The sequence below is a fragment of the Mesoplodon densirostris genome, chromosome 3 (assembly GCF_025265405.1).
Source record: "Mesoplodon densirostris isolate mMesDen1 chromosome 3, mMesDen1 primary haplotype, whole genome shotgun sequence".
In the NCBI taxonomy this organism is placed as follows: domain Eukaryota; kingdom Metazoa; phylum Chordata; class Mammalia; order Artiodactyla; family Ziphiidae; genus Mesoplodon; species Mesoplodon densirostris.
Window position 1 is genome coordinate 120657763 of NC_082663.1, and position 22290 is coordinate 120680052.

General features: G+C 41.8%; 1 pseudogene; it reads right to left on the reverse strand.

Moving 5' to 3' along the window:
• Nucleotides 1-21427: 21427 nt before the first annotated feature.
• Nucleotides 21428-22290, reverse strand: LOC132485487 (mitochondrial ornithine transporter 2-like; annotated as a pseudogene).

Consider the following 22290-nt stretch of genomic DNA (forward strand, 5'->3'; position numbering starts at 1 on the left):
GTCATTGGTCTGAAGAAATGATAGCTATCAAATTGGTGCAATATCTTCCAATTCTCTCACAATATTCTGAGCATTTGCATTTACCACCAGGTAAGCGAAGCCCAGACCAGAATCAGTGTCTACTCCTATCATGACCCATTTGTAGCCCCATAGGGCTACCAGTAACAGCCAGCTGTGTTCAAGGGCTTTCCTGCCAGGAAGTTGGTCACACAGCTATCTGCATTCTCTGTGTATTTTGTTGACAGATGAAACAGTTCTTACTGGCATTTTATGCCTCAGAGGGTACAAGAGGAATATGTTTAGGTTCAGCCCATCTCTGCATTGCTGCAAACCCTCAACCTCATGGACCCACTTGGCCACCTCAAGCAAACACACAGGTGTATCTTCTTGTCGATTCCAATCATTTTGGCCACTGTGCATGAGTCAGTAAAAAGCCAAACATAATGGCTTTTTTCCACTGTTCAATCCTTCCATCACTGGTGAGTAAACAGCATGCAATTCAGCCCACCAAGCTGATTTGTTTTTACCTCCTTCCATCAGAGTGATGGCCTTCCAAACAGGATGTTGTCCATTCACCTTGGAATGTACAAACCAAGCAGCTCTGTCAGCCAGGCAAGGGCTCTTTATGGGGCTTTATGGGAAGTGCTTGTGTCTTTTTTTACTCCAAGGGAGTAAACACCCCTCAAGTGGAAATCCTCTTGTCCAAAGTCCCAGTAGTCATCTCTGGGAAGCATTCACAGGCTCTAGCCATAAGCCCTAGTATATGCCCCACATAGGGCTATTGCACAGAGAATTTGTCCCCACCAGCACTCCAGCTTCCATTCTACACTGTATGGCTCAGGCAATCTTACTGGTTCCCATTTAATATTGCTTGAAAGGTGGATTTACATACCTCCTGTTTGACAATACTAGGTAGGGGAAATGTTCCGCAGTCAGATTCAGTGTCCATCTCCCAAATACAATCTGGTAAAAAAGACACAAGCACTTCACATAAAGCCTGTTCTTGTTTTGTTTTGTTTTTTAACATCTTTATTGGAGTATAATTGCTTTACAATGGTGTGTTAGTTTCTGCTTTATAACAAAGTGAATCAGTTATACATATACATATATTCCCATATCTCTTCCCTCTTGCGTCTCCCTCCCTCCCACCCTCCCTATCCCACCCCTCTAGGTGGTCACAAAGCACCGAGCTGATCTCCCTGTGCTATGCGGCTGCTTCCCACTAGCTATATGTTTTCCATTTGGTAGTGTATATATGTCCACGCCGCTCTCTCACTTTGTCACAGCTTACCCTTCCCCCTCCCCATATCCTCAAGTCCATTCTCTAGTAAGTTCAAACATACCGATTCTCCTACAAACTTTTACTGTAAGTCTAACAACTCATATGTTCCTAACTGTAGCCTCTATTAGGACTTCATCCACAGGTTTTTTTTTTAATAGAACTTTATTGGAGTATAATTGCTTCACAATACCGTGTTAGTTTCTGTTGCACAACAAAGTGAATCAGCCATATGCATACACATGTCCCCATATCCCCTCCCTCTTGAGCCTCCCTCCCATCCTCCCTATCCCACCCCGCTAGGTCATCGCAAAGCACCAAGCCCATCTCCCTGTGCTATGCTGCTGCTTCCCACCAGACAACTATTTTACATTCGGTAGTGTATAGCATCCACAGGTTTTGATTTTACAATACTAGGTAGGCAAAGGGTTCCCTCACCCTTCATAATATGCATTCCCATAAAACATTCAGGAAAAGTTGACACACTTCTTTTTTTAATTTATTTATTTTATTTTTGGCTGCATTGGGCCTTCGTTGCTGCACGCGGGCTTTCTCTAGTTGTGGCGAGCGGTGGCTACTCTTCGTTGCGGTGCACGGGTTTCTCATTGCGGTGGCTTCTCGTTGAGCAGCCCAGGCTCTGGGCTCACAGGCTTCAGTACTTGTGGATCGCGGACTCCAGAGTGCAGGCTTAGTAGTTGCGGTGCACGGGATTAGTTGCTCCGCGGCATGTGGGATCTTCCCTGACCAGGGCTTGAACCCGTGTCCCCTGCATTGGCAGGCCGATTCTTAACCACTGCGCCACCAAGGAAGCCCCACACTTCTTTACATAATTCTAACTTTCATAATCCTATCAACCATTACCTTTTTTAGGTAATCTTAATCTAATCTAATCTTAATCTAATTGGGTTTCACCAGTGGGCTTTGGTACCACAGTTGAGTCCTGGAAACTTCTCTTCTCCAGCCCCTGACCATTTTACCCACTCCAGTGCAAAAGTCTTTGGCTACCCAGTGAGGGGTTGAGCCAAGTGACCCTGGCCCTTTTTTCAATCTTTACCTTATAAATCTGCCTGCCCACTCTCCCATGCAAATTCCAGTCAGGTTTCTCATTGTAATGTCTGCCTTCTGCCTTTTAAAATTTCTCCAAACAGGAGTAAATAGAGTGGACCTGTTTGGCGTCCTTCAATGTTGAGAGATCAAAGGGGGGAGCGGGGTCCTTTGGCCCACCCAACCTTAGGTAGTGCAGTATTAAATCTTTGTTTTAACCCAATCAATGTCCATTGTATTCACTGCATTTTTTAAATAACCATCTAAGGATTTCTACTCTTGTGGAATGAGTCCTGTGACTCCCCTTTCTGTTTTCTCTTTGTTTTGCTCCTATCGATATTCACTTCATTCATCTTATTGCTTTTTAAAAAATATTTATTTATTTACCTATTTATAATTTATTTATTTATTTAGCCGCACCAGGTCTTAGGTGCAGCAGGTGGGATCTTCGTTGTGGCATACGGGATCTAGTTCCCTGACCAGAGATCGAACCCGGGCACCCTTCATTCGGAGCACGGGGTCTTAACCAGTGGATCACCAGGGAAGTCCCTCATCTTATTACTTAATAACCGTTTAAAAATTTCTACCTCCTTGGGAAGAGTCCTGTGACTGCCCCCTTGACCTCTCCCCATTCTCTAGTTAATTAACTTAATGTTTTTATTAACATCTGTAAGACCCAGTGAGGGGAAGCTAAGATAGCAAATTTGATGCTTCCTGAACCTTGTTTTTTTTTAATTTATTTTTGGCTGCATTGGGTCTTTGTTGCTGCGCATGGACTCTAGTTGTGGCGTGTCGGGGCTACTCTTCGTTGGGGTGCACGGGCTACTCATTGCGGTGGCTTCTTTTGTTGCGGAGCACGGGCTCTACGCGTGTGGGCTTCAGTAGTTGTGGCTCATGGGCTCTAGAGCCCAGGCTCAGTAGTTGTGGTGCACAGGCTTAGTTGCTCCGCGGCATGTGGGATCCTCCCAGACCAGGGCTCGAACCCGTGTTCCCTGCATTAGCAGGCAGATTCTTAACCACTGCACCACCAGGGAAGCTCTGAACGCTTTTTTGATTTGGCAACAATAGGATTATATGGGATGCCCATGTGAAAGGGCCCCTTTAACCTCAGAATTTACCGTGACATTGGTAACAGGTATATTCAGCGGGTGAATATCCTACTCATCATAAAGCCAGTACCACAGGGTTTGCATATGAAGCGTATCAGCTATTTCATCTGAAGTTTTCCACTTGGCATTCATAGGGGAAGACAAACACTGCAGGGTAAACAGACCTTGCAGTGGCTTTTATCTAGTCCATCAGGCTGGCTGTTCCCTCAGGAATAATCTCTTGTGTATCTGAATCACATATAGTCGTCTGTGATTTTTCCATAGCGAGCTGTGGGGCCTGTATCAACCCAAACATGCTCTTCCACTCTGCAGCACTCAAAACCAAAGACACAGCCCTCACATTAGTTATGATTCATTTCAGTAAAGGTTCTTCAGGAAGCTGATGATACTGATCTACAAAATGAAACAATTCCTTCACACTACAACCCCTGGCTTCAGGAGTTTCTTGGTTTTGTCCTCTCCCCCTCCCACCCACCCCATGTTGATTACCTTCTTTGTGACCAGAGATCTTAGAGGACTTTCTGTTGTCCCTGCACATTTTTTTACCGTGGGGGCAGCTTTGAGGCTAGTGGCCCAAGCTCAGACTCACTGAAATCTGAGTTTGGACCAGCATCAAGGTCTAACCCAGCATTCTCTTTTACTTTTAGTTTAGCTATTACAGATAACAATAACCAAGGGATTGTATGTTTAGCATCCTTCTTATTATTTTGCACTTCCTTATACACCCAGTGATTCCATTCCCCAGGATTTGGATTCCACTGGTAACTTTTACCTTTAGTAACTGACTACAGCAAGCTGCTGCTCCATACCATGGGTGACCATGTGGCCCAGGATTCAGAGGTTCTTCATCCCGTGCCCTTTCATCCTTTCTCTTCCCAAACTATATGTTTCCGTGAGCCAGGGCTAATCTAGCAAATCCCACGTCACTGACGCCAACTCTTGTGTTCTGAGCACCCAATTTCAATGTGAGGAAAGGGGGTTTTCTTCCACACCTCCAACAAGCAATGCTCTGACACCAGCTGGGTATTCTACAATTCAACTCAGTTCTCACACTATCTCCCCTGAGATGGCATCTGATTCCACAAGTTGAGAACTCAGTCCCACAAGACTCCCCCCACCACCCCAACTGCAGATGCCAATTGCGAGCCTAGGTTGTTACCAGTGCTTCTGACCAACTGGCTACAGGTTGGAGGGTCCCAAGATTCCCTTCTCAGACTCCAAACACCAGTGGCAAGCCCAGGTTGCTTCTGACCTGTACTTCTGACCGACTGGAAATCAGAGGTTCCCACAAAGCTTGGGTTTGATTAATTTGCTAGAGTGGCGCAGAACTCAGAGAAACATTTTACTTACTAAATTACCAGTTTATTATAAAAGGGTATAACTCAGGAACAGCCAGATGGAAGAGATGCGTAGTGCAGGGTATGGGGAAAGGGGCACAGAGCTCCCATGCCCTCCTAATGTGCCACTCTCCCCAAATATCCATGTGTTCACCAACTGAGAAGCTCTCTGAACCCTGTCCTTTTGGGTTTTTCTGGAGGCTTCATTACATAGGCATGGTTGATTAAATCATTGGTCATTGGTGATTAAACTTAATCTCCAGTCCCTCTCTCCTCCCCAGATGTCAGGGGAAGGACTGAAAGTTCTAACCCTCTAATTACATGTTTGGTTCTCCTGGCAACCAGCATCCCATCCTTAGGTGCTGGTCCAAAAGTCACCTCATTAACATAACATAACAAGAGACACCTTTATTGCTCTCTTCACTTCACTTAGAAAATTCCAAGGGTTTTAAGAGCCGTATCAGAAACCGAGGACAAAGATCAAATATATATTTCCTATTATAAATCACAATATCACACTGGGTGAGAGATATGTTTACGGAACTCTCTCAGAATGGAGTACAGAGTATGTAGATATATGTGCCTCATATGAATGCTCACTAAATGTTCAACATTGCCGTTGTGAATATTAATACTGAAATTGAAAAGAAGGTCAATTATGTGGCTTTTTACTTTAAAAACATTACATAATGCTTACTATGTGCCAGGCATAGTTCTATCCATAAGATATAAATAGCCCTTTCCCCAACTATACCAGTATTTGCTGGTAAATGAACATGAAAATCTTAAAGCCCTTGACCCTCTGACTCCTCCTGGCCAACATAAGCAGACTTTTACTACTTGCCAGAGGAAAGCAGTATCCCCTTTCCTGGAAATCATACAACAAACTTATGAGGCAGGTGCTTTACAAAGTGACACTTGTTCTTCTCCACATCTGTCCCTCTAATCCGCATTCGTTTTAGGCTATAACCTATGGAAAAGTATACTCTCCATTCTGGGGGAGATAACTTTCACAGAAAGAGTTGCAAAGCCTGACCAATACATACCAGCAGGATACGGGGAAAATGTGAGAGTGGATTTTGAGGGTATTGGACCAGGGTACAGAATAGAAGCCTAGATTTGGTAGAATTAAATAACATGGAGAACTTTCCCATGACTTGGGATTTAAGCTTCTGGCAAGGATACCTGGACCAGATCCTAATACTTTGGCCAGAAAGGTCAAAGGCTTTTTGAAGATTAGACACAATTAATGGCTAATAAATGTAGTAGAGATATGAACTATCCTTGGACCTAGTATGGAGGAGAATATCAGAAGGCTTGGAGAGGTGGGAATGTTAGAATGGGTTTACTGTATAACCCCTGAGAACCCAACAATTATGTTCCCTAAGATGGCCCAGAAGTGAGGCTTCTAGTGAGGAAAATACTGACATTTTTGTAAAGCTCAGTGGGTAGCTATCCCCTATAGACCAGGGTTTGTGGTATTGATGCTGGCAAGGAACTGAGCTCTCTGGCATGAATGAGGATAATGAGATTTCAGAACAACAGAGACCAAATGGCTTCACATAATTAGTGGCAAAGTAGATTTAACTACTGCAGCAGCAGCGAGACCATCATGGCAACCAAGGTGTTTTTACACATAGGGATTGTGGCTATGCCTAATAAACCATGGTGTTCCTGGGAGTGAGAAAGATAGACAGCCAAATAAAATGTTGCTTGACTTGTTTAATAAAGATATTTGAGAGCTGGTATACAGCTACTGCAATGGACAATTGCAGTCCCTCACCCTGTTTTTAGATGTGTCAGATCACATACCAGAGCCTGTTAGAAGGGGAGGATGACCCTCTTTAAGGAAGGGCAATGCCACTGCAGCTAAAGACTCTAAGTGTTCCTTCTATCCTTTCCTAAAGAGATCTGCAGCTGTTTGCCTGGGTAACTGCACTTGGGAAAGTGGATTATCCAGACTTCTCAAGGAAGGTGAAATATAGTTCCTGAGCAGACTCTGATAAGAGGTGACCTAAAACACCATAATGGTCCTTCAGTTATAATACAGGCTTATAGAGATGAAGAGATGAATGGAATTTAGGCCCAAATCCATCTCAAAGTGGGTCCAAAGTATCCACAGACCTACCATGTGATTATTTCCTAGGTCCCTCAGTGTATAATTGGGATAGATATACTCATCAGCTGGAAGAAGCCTGTGCAGAAAAGAATTAATGTAGCAGGCTTAATACTCTACCCTTACAAGGCCCTGCTTGCAAGGTTGGCCCTTGGCTGTTATCTGGGAACTTGGATTTGGGGAGCATTTCCACTGTCCCTTACCACTGGCTTTCTTGGCATTCTGAACTCACAGATCCTAATCGCCTATATCTGACTCTAAGGGAAAATCTGATACTGTCTTCTAAGCACCATTTCAGTTATAGCATGAGCTGTGCTAAACTGAAAGCAGCCACAGGCTCAATAAAGGGAACACAGATGCTGTGCCTGTTGCAGATTTAGGAAACCCCCTTGTGGGGCCCTAAAAAGAGAAAACATGGATGCTGGCTGGACCATCTGGACCACTTACAGATGCCCACAAGAAAGGCTTATTTTCTGATGGGGCCATCTGTAATTGAGGTGCTGACTGGCTCTATATTTTTCTTTCTTTTTTTTTTTTTTTGCGGTATGCGGGCCTCTCACTGTTGTGGCCTCTCCCACTGCGGAGCACAGGCTCCGGACGCGCAGGCTCCTGGGCCCAGCCGCTCTGCGGCATGTGGGATCTTCCCAGACCGGGGCACGAACCTGTGTCCCCTGCATCGGCAGGCGGACTCTCAACCACTGCGCCACCAGGGAAGCCCTGGCTCTATATTTCTGGTAGAGATATACAGAGACTGGTTGCATTTCTAACTTGTGAGTACTGTGGAAAGCTGCAAGTTGGGGGAAGGCACATCACAGCAACTACAACCCCCTCCACCCATTCCTGACAGATCAGGCTCTGGACCCCCAATGGGGTATGTTCCACTGCTATTGACTTGTGTTCAGATTTCTAGATTGGTTGCAATTTGCATCAATGAACTGATAGTGTGACTCTATTTCCCTCACCTTTTACCTAGTACACACATCTTATTAAGGCAATTTGACTGTTAAATGCAACTATCCCCAGAAAGAGACTGATCTGTGTAAATCCATTTCGAAAACCTTTGAAAATTCAGCATATCATTATGATAAATTCCTTAACATGATATGACTTTATGGTAAAAATTATATAAAAAATTGTTTCTGTGAAAATGCTTTTGTCTTGCATACGACCCTTTCAGACAAAAGATCTGGGTAAGAGTAGAGGATGACTAAAAAAATATAAAGTTATAATTGCTGAATGGGACACATTGATTTTTTAACAATGAAGAAAACAGCCCGGGGAGGCACAGAGAGTGGGGAGGACATTAACGATGTTTGTTTTTCAGAACTCTTCCTGGAAGCTTCCCTCTCTTCTTGAAGGAAAACTCCCCGTGCTGCTTTTCCAAGCTGCTATGAGCATTCTGGATTCAAATGGACTGCTGAGCCCACAATCACACCTGACAGTGCTGACTATGAGGCAGCAGAGAATGGCTCCAGCTCTTGCACTTTCCATGCAGAACACTTCCAGATGCTGTCCACACCTGAGAGGTGGATAAAGTGATGTCATGCACAAGCAAAACTGTTTGGAACCGACTGCCTCGGGAAGCCCCTTTGAAACCAAAAACTGAACTGAATTATTTGGACTGAACTGAGAATCCTGGAGTAGGAGGCCCCATGGTTAGAGGCCATCTTGAAGTCTCTGTTAACCAGTACTGCCTAACTAATGTATGTCCTGCTTGGGGTGCCCTAACAATGTAAACTCTCTGTTTCTAGAGGTACTACATGTGCCCTCTGGGACTGTATTTCTTCCATGTGTACCCTGCTATCATGACACTGCCTCAGCCCTACAAGGCATTTGTGTCAGCTTCAACTTCCTAGCCAGAGTTGTGCTGTGCCTGACTTGATGCCTTGGGTCAGGTGAAAAGGTTACAACAAAAACTTAAGCAGGAAGATACCTGGCTTTCTAAAGTAGGCCTTTACGGTTAGTGGGATTTGTTTAACTGGCCAAATCTAGGACCCATGGAGGGCATAACTGAGGCCAATATTGTATGTTGGTCTCACCCTGCTACATGGGGTCCTACTGATGATAATCTTGTTGTAAAGACACCTTGGCCAAGGGCCAAGGGGATGGGCTGTGCAGGAAAGAGTTACCATAGCAGGCCTGAGACTCCTATCCTTAGAAAGGCCTGCTTGCAAGGTTGGCCCTTTGTTGGCATCTGGGACTTGGATTTGGAGACTGTCCCCAACATTTCATAACTGATAAAGGTCATTTACTGTGCCTAAACTGTATACACAAACAATGTAGTTTATGCTAGGCAGGGAATGCCCATGTGTCCAGCACCCAATAAAACCGCTGGATTTCAGGTAAGCTTCGCTGGTAGACAACACTTCATACGTGTTGTTTCAATCTGATGCTAGAAGAATGAAGCACATTCTGTGTGAATCCAAGGGAAGAGGACTCTTAGAAATTTCTATCTACTTTCCTCCAGATTTTGTCCAATGCACCTTTTCCCTTTGCTGATTTTTCTTTGTATCCTTTTACTGTATCATTTTACATACTCACAGTCATGAGTCTGACTATATGCTGAGTCTCATGAGTCTTTCTAGCAAATCACCAAACCTGGGGATGGTCTTAGAAACTTTCAATGTCAAACCCTTTCATTTGTTCCCTGACTGGTAGGGTAAGAAACATTATAGTGGAAAACCTGAAATTTCCCTTTCCCTAGCCAAGATAGTAAATAAGTAACACTGCATCCTAATTTCAGAGATTAGCACTACATTCTAAAAGTTAAAGTATGCAGAGGTGATAGTCTCCTCATATCCTCATTTAATTCACCTGTTCACCCCCTGCAAAAACTGGATGGATCATAGTGATGACAATGGACTGCAATTTGCTTAATCAACTGGCAGCTCCAATTACAGCTGCCATACCAGTGGTTATCTTTACTGGAGTAGATTAGTATAACCTTTAGCACTTGGTAGGTGGCTATTTTTCTGGTGAATGCGTTCATCTTAAACTCCACCAGTGAATAAAATCAAAAGCAGTTCATCTTCTCATAACAGGGCAGCAAAATATATTCACTGTCTTGCCCCAGAGCTATGTTAACTCTTTCCCTTACTTTTGTAACATACTCCACAAAGACCTCAACATTGAACATTCTACAGAACATAATGTTAGACTACCATATTGATGACATCATGCTAATTGGGCCTAATGAGCAGTAACTGAAAAGGACCCTAGATGGCCTAGCAGGACACATGCATGTCAAAGAGTAAAAGATTAGCCCCATGAAGATTCAGGGGCCTGCCCCATCAGTGATGATTCTAGGGGTCTGGGGCATGCCAGGAAATCCCCCCCCAAGGTAAAACACAAGTTATCTCTTGCATCTCTTACCACTAAAAGAGAGGCACTGTCTTTGGGGACCTCTCTGGATTTTAGAGGCAGCATATACCATATTTGGAACTCAAAATGCTGCCAGGTTTGAGCAGGGCCTGGAGTAAGAAAAAGATACGTGGCAGGTTGAAACTATAATACTAGCCAATCTGATGTGATCTAGTCAATCTGATGTTGCTAAAAATGCCAGTAGTGGCTAAGGATGCTGTGTGGAGTTTCCAGCAAGCCACAGTAGGATGATTATAGTGCAAATCTTATAGTGCAGATCCATGCCTTCTATAGCAGATAATTTCTGTGTCCTTGTAAGTAGACACTGTCAGGCTCCTGAGCCCTAGTAGAGACTGAGTGGCTGACTATGGGACATCAAATGATCATCATGTCATAAGAGCTGCTTAACGTGGGCTTGGTATCATCGGAGCCACTAAACCATAAAGATTTTTTCTTTTTGTTTTTTTTTAAGAACTGATTTTATTTGGGTAACTGACTAAAGGAGTCTCATTTGTAACCAAGATGGAATTCACAGTATGTTGTTACATTCACACTTAAAAAATGTATCTCTATGTACAGGAATTTGCAAATTGATATAAACATACATTGCTTCCAAGTACATTTCTCCCCTTCTTCCTGGAGGAAAAAGAATAGAGCCATCCAGCAAGTCAACTCCTTCAAAATAACTTTAACACAAAGGACGTAAGTATCTCTAAATCAAAAAAGTGGTTCATCTGACCTGCAGATGTCACGGGAGAAAACATCATGGAATGACAGCAATGACAACAGCTTGACTTCAGATGGAACCGGACTATTGAAAATGGAGTTTCCAGGAAAAATAGGCACTGATTTCTAGAAGGAAATTCACTCCTTACTGAAGCTATTTATTGAGCCAATATGGCTGGTTAACATTCTCACTAGTGTAAAGTATCCCAGTGCAGAACTCGCGGACGACGCCGGTTGAAACCAAACGCACAGTCGGGTCACAACTGGCGCTGCCTGGGTTCCACTGAGAGCCGCTGTCCCCACTCGCCAGATGTGGAGGACCACCCCAATTTCATCTCAGGGGCCCGGTCCATTTCTTCCCATACTGCAACTGTCTAGCATTATACAAGGTACCCTGCTGCTTACCCACTTAAACTACTTTTCAAGTTAATTAGAAAAACCTTTAAAAAACAAAGGAAGAAAGAAAGGCGCTGTGAGTAGTACCAAAAATTCAAGGAAGAAATAATTCCAATCTTATACAAACACTACCATAGAATAGAAAAAAAGGGAGAACACGCCCTTAAAATATTTTGCATAACCCTGATATCAAGAAAGGAAAATTAAAAGCCAATATCACTCACTGACATAAAGTAAAAGAGAAAAAATCATACAATAATTTTTAGAGACACAGAAAAAGGATTGGATAAAATTCTGTTTATAATGGGGGGAAAAACTCCTTAAATTAGAAATAAAACTTCCTTAATCTTTAAATGATATGAAAACATGTACAGCAAAACACATTAATTGTGAAATGTTCACAGCTTTCCTCTGAGATCAGAAACAAGACACAAATGCCCACTATTACATTTATTTGATATTGTACTGGAACTTTTGGCCAGCATGATAAGGCAAAGAAATACAAGTTATGTAGACTGCAGAGTAAAAAGCAAAGTTGTTATTATTTGTAGATGATATTAAGGAGTACAAAGAAAATCCAAAAGTACCTACAGATAAAATATTATAATTAATGAGTTTAGTAAAGTTGCCGAATTTGAAAAATCAATATAAAATCAATTTATTTTATAAACCAGTAAACAGAAATTGACATTTTAAATAAAGATAGAATTTATAATAATAATAAAAATCAAGTAGCTAGGAATAAGTCTAACTAATAAAGTATAAGGCCTCTACGGAGAAACCATATGCCTTTGTGAAGAGACACTAAGATGACTCATATAAATGGAGAAATATATATATGATGTTCCTGAATTGGAAGATTCAATGTTTTAAAGTTATCAATTCTCTTCTCCCCCAGGACAACATTACTTTAAACATTACAACATTACTTTAAAATTCATATGAAAGAATAAAATAAGAGCTAGGAAACTTCTTAAGAAAAAAAGTAGGATTAAAAATTTGCCTGATTTATTATTGACTTGTTATAAAGCTATATTAATCAAGATAGTCTGCTATTGGTGCACAGGCAGAAAATTTGGCAAATGTAATAGATTAGGGAGCTCAAAAATAGACTTATATATATATGGAATGTTTGAACATTACAGAGATGGCAATTCAGAATGTCTTAGTCTGCTCAGGCTCCTCTAACAAAATACCATAGACTGGTGGCTTAAACAACAGATATTTATTTCGCATAGTTCTGGAGGCTAGGAAGTCAAAGACCAAGGTGCCAGCAGTTGGTTTCTGTTTGGTTTTTTTTTAACATCTTTATTGGAGTATAATTGCTTTACAATGGTGTGTTAGTTTCTGCTTTATAACAAAGTGAATCAGCTATACATATACATATATCCCCATATCTCTTCCCTCTTGCGTCTCCCTCCCTCCCACCCTCCTTATCTCACCCCTCTAGGTGGACACAAAGCACTGAGCTGATCTCCCTGTGCTATGTGGCTGCTTCCCACTAGCTATCTATTTTACATTTGGTAGTGTATATATGTGTATCCCACTCTCTCACTTCGTCCCAGCTTACCCTTCCCCCTCCCTGTGTCCTCAAATCCATTCTCTATGTAGCAGTTGGTTTCTTAATGATGGCCTTCTTCCTGGCTTATAGGCTGCAGCCTCCTCACCATGTACGTATATATACACCATGTATGTATACATACACCATGTATGTATACATGGCGGAAAGAAGCTCTGATATTTCTGATATTTCTTCCTCTTCTTATAAAGACACTAATCCCATCATGGGCTCCACCCTCATGACTTTATCTAAACCTAATTAGTGCCCAAAGGCCCCTCCTCCTAACACCATCACAGTGGGGGCTAGGGCTTCAATATATGAACTAGGGTAGGGGGTAGGGCACAAACATTCAGTCCATAATACAGATCAATGAGAAAAGATGAAATGTTCAATTAAAAATGGTTATCCATACAGAAAAGGATTAAATTGGGTCTTAATTTAAAAATCAACTTCAAATGGTTCTAAGACTCATATGTCAAAAACAAAAACAAAACCCAAAACAGCGTTCAAGCTCTTAGTGGAAAATACAGGTAAATGGATTTTAGACCTTGGGGTAGAAATAATTTCTTTAAAAAGACACTGACCAGCGCTTCCCTGGTGGTGCAGCGGTTGAGAATCTGTCTGCTAATGCAGGGGACACGGGTTTGAGCCCTGGTCTGGGAGGATCCCACATGCCGCAGAGCAACTAGGCCCGTGAGCCACAACTACTGAGCCTGCGCGTCTGGAGCCTGTGCTCCACAACAAGAGAGGCCGCGATAGTGAGAGGCCCGTGCACCTCGATGAAGAGTGGCCCCCACTTGCCACAACTAGAGAAAGCCCTCGCACAGAAACGAAGACCCAACACAGCAAAAATTAATTAATTAATTAATAAACTTCCACCCCCAACATCTTACCAAAAAAAAAAAAAAGACACTGACCATAGAATAAAAGAGTAATACATTTGTAATAAAATCAAGACACTTCATTCATCAAGAGACATCTTAAAGATGGGAAAAGGTACAAACCAGGAGAGGATACTCACATATATACTCTGACAAAGAATTAATATCAAGGATATATAAAGAACTCCTACAAACCAATATAAATAAAAATAACAATAGAAAAATGGTAAAAGACATGAACAAACATTTCACAGAAGAAACATATAACCAATAGATGCACAAAGAGATGTTCTTTTGCTGTAATTAGAAAAATATAGATCAAAACCAAGATAAGGTAGATTTTTTTGTTTGACAAAAATTTAAAAGCCTGACAATGCCAAGTGTTGGAAAGCATGTGGATACAGGAGATTCTGGCCTATATATTGCAAGTGCGTGTAAAAATCAGTACAACTACTTTGCAAAATAGTTGAATATTAACTATTAAATATAACGATTACTCCTAGATAAATACTTGCGAGTTCCAAAATTTCTATTCCTAGTTATATACCCAAAAGAAATTCTTGCACATTTGCATCAGGAGGTATATGTAAGAATGTTTATATTGACAGTGGGCAACAGGAGCAAAAATCAGGAAACAATCCATATGCCTATCAACTGAATGAATAAGCTACGGCATACTCACAAAATGGAATGTTTTACAGTAGTCTAAATAAATGAATTACAGGAACACAAGATTATTGGATTTTAAAAATAAATATTAGAGAAAAAAAGTACCAAAGTATCACATACAGCATTTTACCCTTACTATAAAATTTAAAACAAGTAGAAAAATATATATGTAGGAGTAACATATAATACAAAAAAAAAATTCAAAGGAGCAAAGAATGATGCACATAGAATTCAGGATGATAATTACCTTCATTTGCTGGGGGCCAGGGACTGGTAGGAGGAACCACTTGTACGATTAGATGTATATTACTACCAAGGTCCTGGCATTTGTGGGGAGGTACTGTGTTCACAAATTCTTATTACTATTTCGATAGATAACTACATATATAGATATACAGCTAAATGATATTGGATAGGTAAGTAAATACACAATGCAGGTCAGGTATGGACTAATGATGACAGTTTATCATAATCCAATTCTGTGAACTTGAGGTCCAACAGTATAAAAATAAAACAAAACAGCACATGTGAGAGAATATAAAGCACACAGAATCACCAATGAAGTATTCTTGCCAAAAATGTTTAAGCTCAACCAAGCCTTTAGACCTTCTCTCAAGGAGTGAAAGTCCTGAAACCCAGGAGACTTCCTGCCTAGTTCTTCGGAGTAACAGACCAGAATCAACCTGGAGGAAAAACTCCTGGATATAGTGCAAAGCTCTTATCGACGTGGTTCAGCTTTGACTCCAGACGGCAAAGAGAAGTGGAGAGGCAAGCATAAAAATAGAAGCAGAGAATTAAAAATAAAAAGCAGTGTGTCCTAAAATCCTTAATGCATTACAAAAGACAGTAATGGCGCCGCGGCAGCCTCCGGACTCAGAACCGAAGACTTACCCTGCTGCACGGCCTCTTCATGAGCAAGTGGGCACCTGAGTCCAAGTAGATTCCCACGTCTGGTGCTAAGGAGACAGAGAAGGCTTTTTGTGGACAAAACCTCCAACAACCTAGATCGGGAACTCAGAGCACGGGTTGAAGGTTCTGCCATTCATCTAAAGGCAGAAAGGAGTCTTTGCTCCGAATGGACAAAAGAACCATTTGTAAATCAATGAGCAAAGAAATTAAGTGGAGGGATGCCCCGATGAAAGTCTGCTGGTTATTGAGGAGGACCCAGTGAAACTACTTTAGGCTGGAGTAGAAATTCTCACTATACAGACAATTATCTGGCTTCCCTGTAACAGAAATAATACTCCTTCTGAGTACAATTGTTCCCCCCACAGAATGTGTAGAATTGTTAACAGACATCAATTTTCTACAAAAGTACTTACCCACCTGTGAAATTTTTTGTCTCAAGGTGCAGACTAAAGCCAGTAATACCAAATTTTCTGAAGTGGTTTTGAAAAAGCCATTATATCTGTGGCAATGAACAGAGCATCAGAACAGATGATACTCCACCAACCTTCAAGAGATAGGGACACAGGAAGATCCTAGTCCTCCTTTTAAACATCGTTTACACCATTCAAAAGGAGCCTGTATTTAAAAGTGCTGGCATTAGGAGGGCGCTGAAAACATGGTGAACCATGGAGCTCAAAGGGTGGACCACAGACTTAGATGATAGTTCCAACACGGAAATAACTTACTTTCTAAAAAGGCTCTCAGAGATTCCTGGGCCATTCCACGTGAATTTGGAGAGATCAGAGAGACCAGAAAGTCATAGACTTTGAAAACAGGAATTTCAAAGCTCAAAGGGTGCTTACGTTGGAAACGCAGGCTCCAAACAGAGGGTACTTTATGGCTTGAGCAAAAAATCTCCTGTGACTGTTTTATGCACGCAACAACTTCCTGATAATAATTATCACCCCTTCTTAGAGATATGGGCCAGAAGAAAAGAACCTACTTTTCTTCCAAGTTCAACAACTTGGGGACATTTTCTTGTTTAATTCAAGAAAATGATCAGGTTTGATACTCCACTGCCAGATATGGTCCTTCTGAGATATTACATATACTTAACTGCTGTAGCTTGGTATTGGTAACCCATGAAAGCTGGAACAGAGAATGAATTTCTAGCTACAGTATCACTATAGCATTGCAAGATGCATACCATCTGGGCCTGACAGTAGACCAAAGGGTATTATAAGATTTTTGAAAGTTGAGGGATACCAGGGAGTTCCCTGGCAGTCCAGTGGTTAGGACTTGGTGCTTTCACTGCCATGGCCTGGGTTCAATCTCTGGTCGGGAACTAAGATCCTGCAAGTTTTGCACCATGTCCAAAAAAATAAATAAAAATAAAAATAAAAAAATTGAGGGATAGCGGAGAAAACTCTAATTTTAAAAGATACATGCAAGTTCATAGTAGCACTATTTATAATAGCCAAGACATGGAAGCAACCTAAATGTCCATCAACAGATGAATGGATAAGAAGATGTAGCGCACACACACACACACACACACACACACACACACACACTGGAATATTATGCAGCCATAAAAAAGAATGAAATAATGCCTTTTGCAGCAACATGGATGGACTCAGAGTTTATCATATTAAGTGAAGTAAGTCAGACAGAAAAAGACAAATATATGATATCACTTATTTGTGGAATGTAAAAAGATGATACAAATGAACTTATTTACAAAACAGAAATAGACTCAAAGACTTATGGCTACCAAAGGGGAATGGGGGAGGGAGGGATAACTTAAGAGTTTGGGATTAACATATACACACTACTATATATAAAATTGGTAAACAACAAGGACCTACTGTTTAGCACAGGTAACTATACTCAATATCTTGTAATTACCTATAATGGAAAAGAACCTGAAAAAGTATATATACATACACACACACACACACACACACACACACACACACACATGTATAACTGAATCACTTTGCTGTACACTGGAAACTAACACAATATTGTAAATTAACTATAGTTCAATAAAAAATAATTTTTAAAAAGTTGAGGGATAAATTATACTATGTGGAAGTAAAGTTTAAAATAAGGCTAGGGGCTTCCCTGCTGGCGCAGTGGTTGAGAGTCCGCCTGCCAATGCAGGGGACGCGGGTTCGTGCCCCGGTCTGGGAAGATCCCACATGCCGCGGAGCGGCTGGGCCCGTGAGCCATGGCCGCTGAGCCTGAGCGTCCAGAGCCTGTGCTCCGCAGAGGGAGATGCCAAAATGGTGACAGGCCCGCATACCACTGAAAATAAATAAATAAATAAATAAAAATAAAAGAAGGCTAGGCATCAAAAATATGGATTTGACCAACATAAATTTTAGAAATAAATACCATCTCACCACAAATTAAATAAATAAATAAATAGTAACCTGTGAGGTGATGGACATTAACTAACCTTATTGTAATAATCATTTCATAATAAACACATATATAAAATCATAACATTGTACACCTTAAACATGCACAATATTATTTGTCAGTTATATCTCAATAAAGCTGGGGAAGAAAAAAGAAAGAAATACCATGAAACTAATTTAAAGACTACAAAGACACCACGATATAAAAACAAAAACAGGGCTTCCCTGGTGGCGCAGTGGTTGAGAGTCCGCCTGCCGATGCAGGGGACACGGGTTCGTGCCCCGATCCCGGAAGATCCCACATGCCGCGGAGCGGCTGGGCCCGCGAGCCATGGCCGCGGAGCCTGTGTGTCCGGAGCCTGTGCTCCGCAACGGGAGAGGCCACAGCAGTGAGAGGCCCGCGTACAGCAAAAAAAAAAAACAAAACAAACAAACAAAAAAACACAGTTAAGGAAAAGATTTTACACACACACATCACTGATTTTACATACACACACACACATATACACACATAATTTGGATTCTATTTTTTTGTTCTAAATTGTATTCTAGAATATTGCTCTTGTGACTGAAAACAAACATCTAGACCACCAGATCCCTGAGAACAGAAACCAGACCATTAATATCTGAATACCCAGAGCTCAATATAGTATACTGTAAATGGTGTGAATTCAATAAATATTTTTATTTAGGTAAATAATTTTAATGATAGACCACTCAAATTTCTTTAAACACAATATTTCAAGTTACTATATTTTTGTCTGAGTACAGATCTGAAGTGGTACAAATTGTATCTAAATATTGAACCATGAATTAAGCAAAAAGAGTGGAAAACAATTCTTCTGACTTAGGTTTCAATTCCTTACTCCCACTCTTGCTTGCCTCAAATGATTCCTATTGAAGATATTTAGGTAAACCTTTAATGGACAACATGTGAAAAGGTCCGTTGACTATAGGGCTAATTGAGATGAGCTCATGGGTACTGAGCAGGGGGCCTTCAGACTTTGAAAGGTTCACTTCCTGCAGAAGCCATTCCTGTTCTCTTTTCTGCTTTAATCCAGACCTGCTTGAATGAAGCCCCACTAAGTAGCTACTGACCACTTAACGTACGTAATATATAACTTAAATGTATAAATAACTTAGAAGTAAAGTAGAAAAAATGGTTTTCTTTTAAAGAAAAAGCAAATGGAAGACCAGCCATCGCTCTGGAGCACACCAGGGATGACACTGAGCATCCCCTCCCCAAATGTCTGCCCCAACCCCCATTTGTCAACATCCATCACCCTGACCCTCTTGCCTCTGGCAATATGGCTAGACTTACCTCAGAGGTTTCACATATAGAAAAAAGCTGAAGGAAACTGGTGACTCCATACCAGGTGTACATCCCGCCAGCAGTGATCGACACACATGCTATGGACGATCATTAACACTGGGAGCCTGCCTGTTTTCAGCTTTTCAGGCTGCTTAAGAACACTTACTGAGAGAGACTCTGCTGGTCTTGGATCATCATGGAATGATGAGGCTTACTTTAGTAAGAATGACCCTCTTACATTATAGGGCCAAAGAACAGATGCACAAGTGTGTAGGGATCAGATGAACTGTTTTTTTGGTTTTGGTTTTTGTCAGTGCCTATATACATACATATGGTATAGTTTAATAAAGTTGCTTTTCTTATGTTTCATTGCTTTGTAAAGTCACATCATATATACAGTCATCAATAAAACTCACAGATGGCCAGTACAAAATTTACAAGTTTCCAACACTGTAAAAAAATGACAAGGAGTTATCAGCCCTCAGGTAAACTTCAGGATGGGTCAGCCCTAACATTAATCACTGTGGACTGCAAGCACTAAGTTCTGTCTAGTTCTGTTTGAGAGGAGAGGACTTCATCCACTGGTAACGTCACCTGATCACCATCAGGGAACAAAAAGTTCTCATGGCTTTGGCACTCTCTGTTCCCTGGAAGGGTTTCTGACTGGTGGAGGCAGAGAGGACAGTGAACGATCCAGAGGGGATCAACAACCCCTAAATGGGCCAATAGTACATCCTGGAATCCTACCCAGGCCAGGACCCTGAGACTGGAAGCTAAGAACTGTTGTCAACTACATGGGTCTTCATCCAAGCACAGAAGCACAGCCCCATCCCTCACCCCTTCCTCAGTCTAAAGTAGAGCAGAGGGGAAGCTCTTTGGGAGAGGAGAGGAAGGAAATTTGGTACAAAGGCCAGGCTACTTCCCAGAGGCCTAATGCTCTAGGCCACACCTAACTAAGAGTGTGGAATATGATCCCACTTTGAAGATGAATAGCACTATTTTAAGAGTAGAACATCTTGGGAAAATCCAGGATGCCTACTCTGAAACTTTAACTCGAGACTGTGGAAGACACATCAGTATGCAGGTATATTCTCCTCTTAAAAATCTAGATGAGAGAGACCACCCTGGTGGTCCAGTGACTAAGGCTCCACGCTCCCAGTGCAGGGAGCCCAGGTTGGATCCCTGGCCAGGGAACTAGATCCCGCATGCCACGACTATAAAACAGATTCTGCATGCTGCAACTAAAGATCCTGCATGCCGCAACTAAGACCCGGTGCAGCCAAATAAATAAATAAATATTTTTTTAAAATCTAGATGAGAAAAAATATGAAATCTTGCCATTTGCGACAACATGGAGGGACCTTGAGGGTATTATGCTAAGTGAAATAAGTCAGACAGAGAAAGATAAATACTATAGGATTTCACTCATATCTGGAATATGAAAAACTATAATAAACAAACAAAACCCCTAATAAATGAACAAACCAAAACCAAATAAAACAAACATGTCATTACAGAGAACAGAGTAGTGGTTATCAGAGGGGGTAGGTAAAGGAGGGAGACAAAGTGGATAAAGGGGATCAACTGTATGGTGACAGATGAAAAATAAATTTTTGGTGGTGAGCACATTGTAGGGTATACAGACATAGAAATATAATGCCATAAATCAAGATTACCTCAATAAAAAATAAAATAAATCATTGTAGATGAAAAAAATGTAGATGGATATTTTCGTTTTCAAGCACCAAGAACTTTTAAAAAACTTTAATTGGCTAATATAGTGCACATGTTAAGCAGACTTTTAAGGAGACCTTACATCTTGAGTGGGTTAAGTAATCATTTATAACCATCTTGAAACATGTTTAACTCTGTTTCTCTGGTGACATGAGGTTAAACATGGAAACCAAACTGTGTTTCACTCACAACATATAAGCAAACAAACTGCATGTACATGGGTAGATTTATGCAAAAGCCCGCTGATACAACTATATTTAGCTTTTCAGATTAGGTACATATATGGCCACCCACTCGCCCTGTATTATCTCACCAAACACAAGAGCAGCAACTTTTCCATTTCAATACAAGTATGGGCAGAAATTATATGATGTAAAATAGAGGTTCTTCCATAAAGCTTAAGATTTAGCATATAAGCAGGGAAGACAAAAGCAAAGTTCCCATGAAGTCAAAGATAATACCACACTGGTCCAGTGCTCCATGAAACTCTGAGTTAAATTATAGTCCTCAAAGGCATGTACTTGGATCCAGATTCACCAAGACACTTCAGCATGCTTCAAACTGGCTCATCATCATCTTCCTGCTGTATTCATAAGTCAAAAATAGTGCTGCATTGGCAGGGAACGCTCGAATCAAAGTAGCTTGCAGACCAGAATATAAAGCCGCTGCTCCTTCGTTTTTCACAACACTTAAAAGAGTTCTGATAAATCCTGCCTGTTTTCCAGACATGGAAAGAACCTGAATTCTGGATTTGATACAATCCACTGGGTATATGACAAGCCAAAGGCAAATTCCAGAAATGCCACCGCTTAACATCAAGGGGACAGGGCCTAGTTCATCTTTTGATCCATCCGAGGCAAAAAACGATCGGCTCAGTTCATAGCCACCGAAGAAGAAGAAATAGCCTGGTACTACTTGAAATAGAGTGCTCGTGAGTCCGTGGTAGAAGCCCAAGGGGCCATCCTTTCTAAGGATACTCTTCACGACGGACCAAACTGTATTTTGGCTTTTTGCTATCCTCCCTGACATCTCCAGTTCGTGCATGGTCTGCAGCCGGCACTTCACGAGCTCAGTGGGGCACAGGGCCAGCGCGGCAAACGCAGAGGCGGCGGAACCAGCGGCCGCAGTCTGCAGATCATTCAGCTTCGCCTGCTTGTCCAATCCAACCACTTTCCTCACGAACTGTTGGCAGAAGCCGTAGCACATGAAGAGGACTGAGTTCTCGGCGACGTAGGCCATCAGCGCGGGGCCGGTCCCTTTGTAGAAGCCCCGCAAGCCCACCTGGGAGTACGTCTTCAGGCCACAGTCGGCGAGGCCCTTGTACAGGCCAGGGAACGTCTGCATCTTCACTTTCATTGTGTCGAAGGGCTGCCCGGTCAGGACGCATGCTGTGCCCCCAAGGGCCCCCGCGGTGAGGTCGATGGCGGCTTGGATGGCAGGACTGGATTTCAT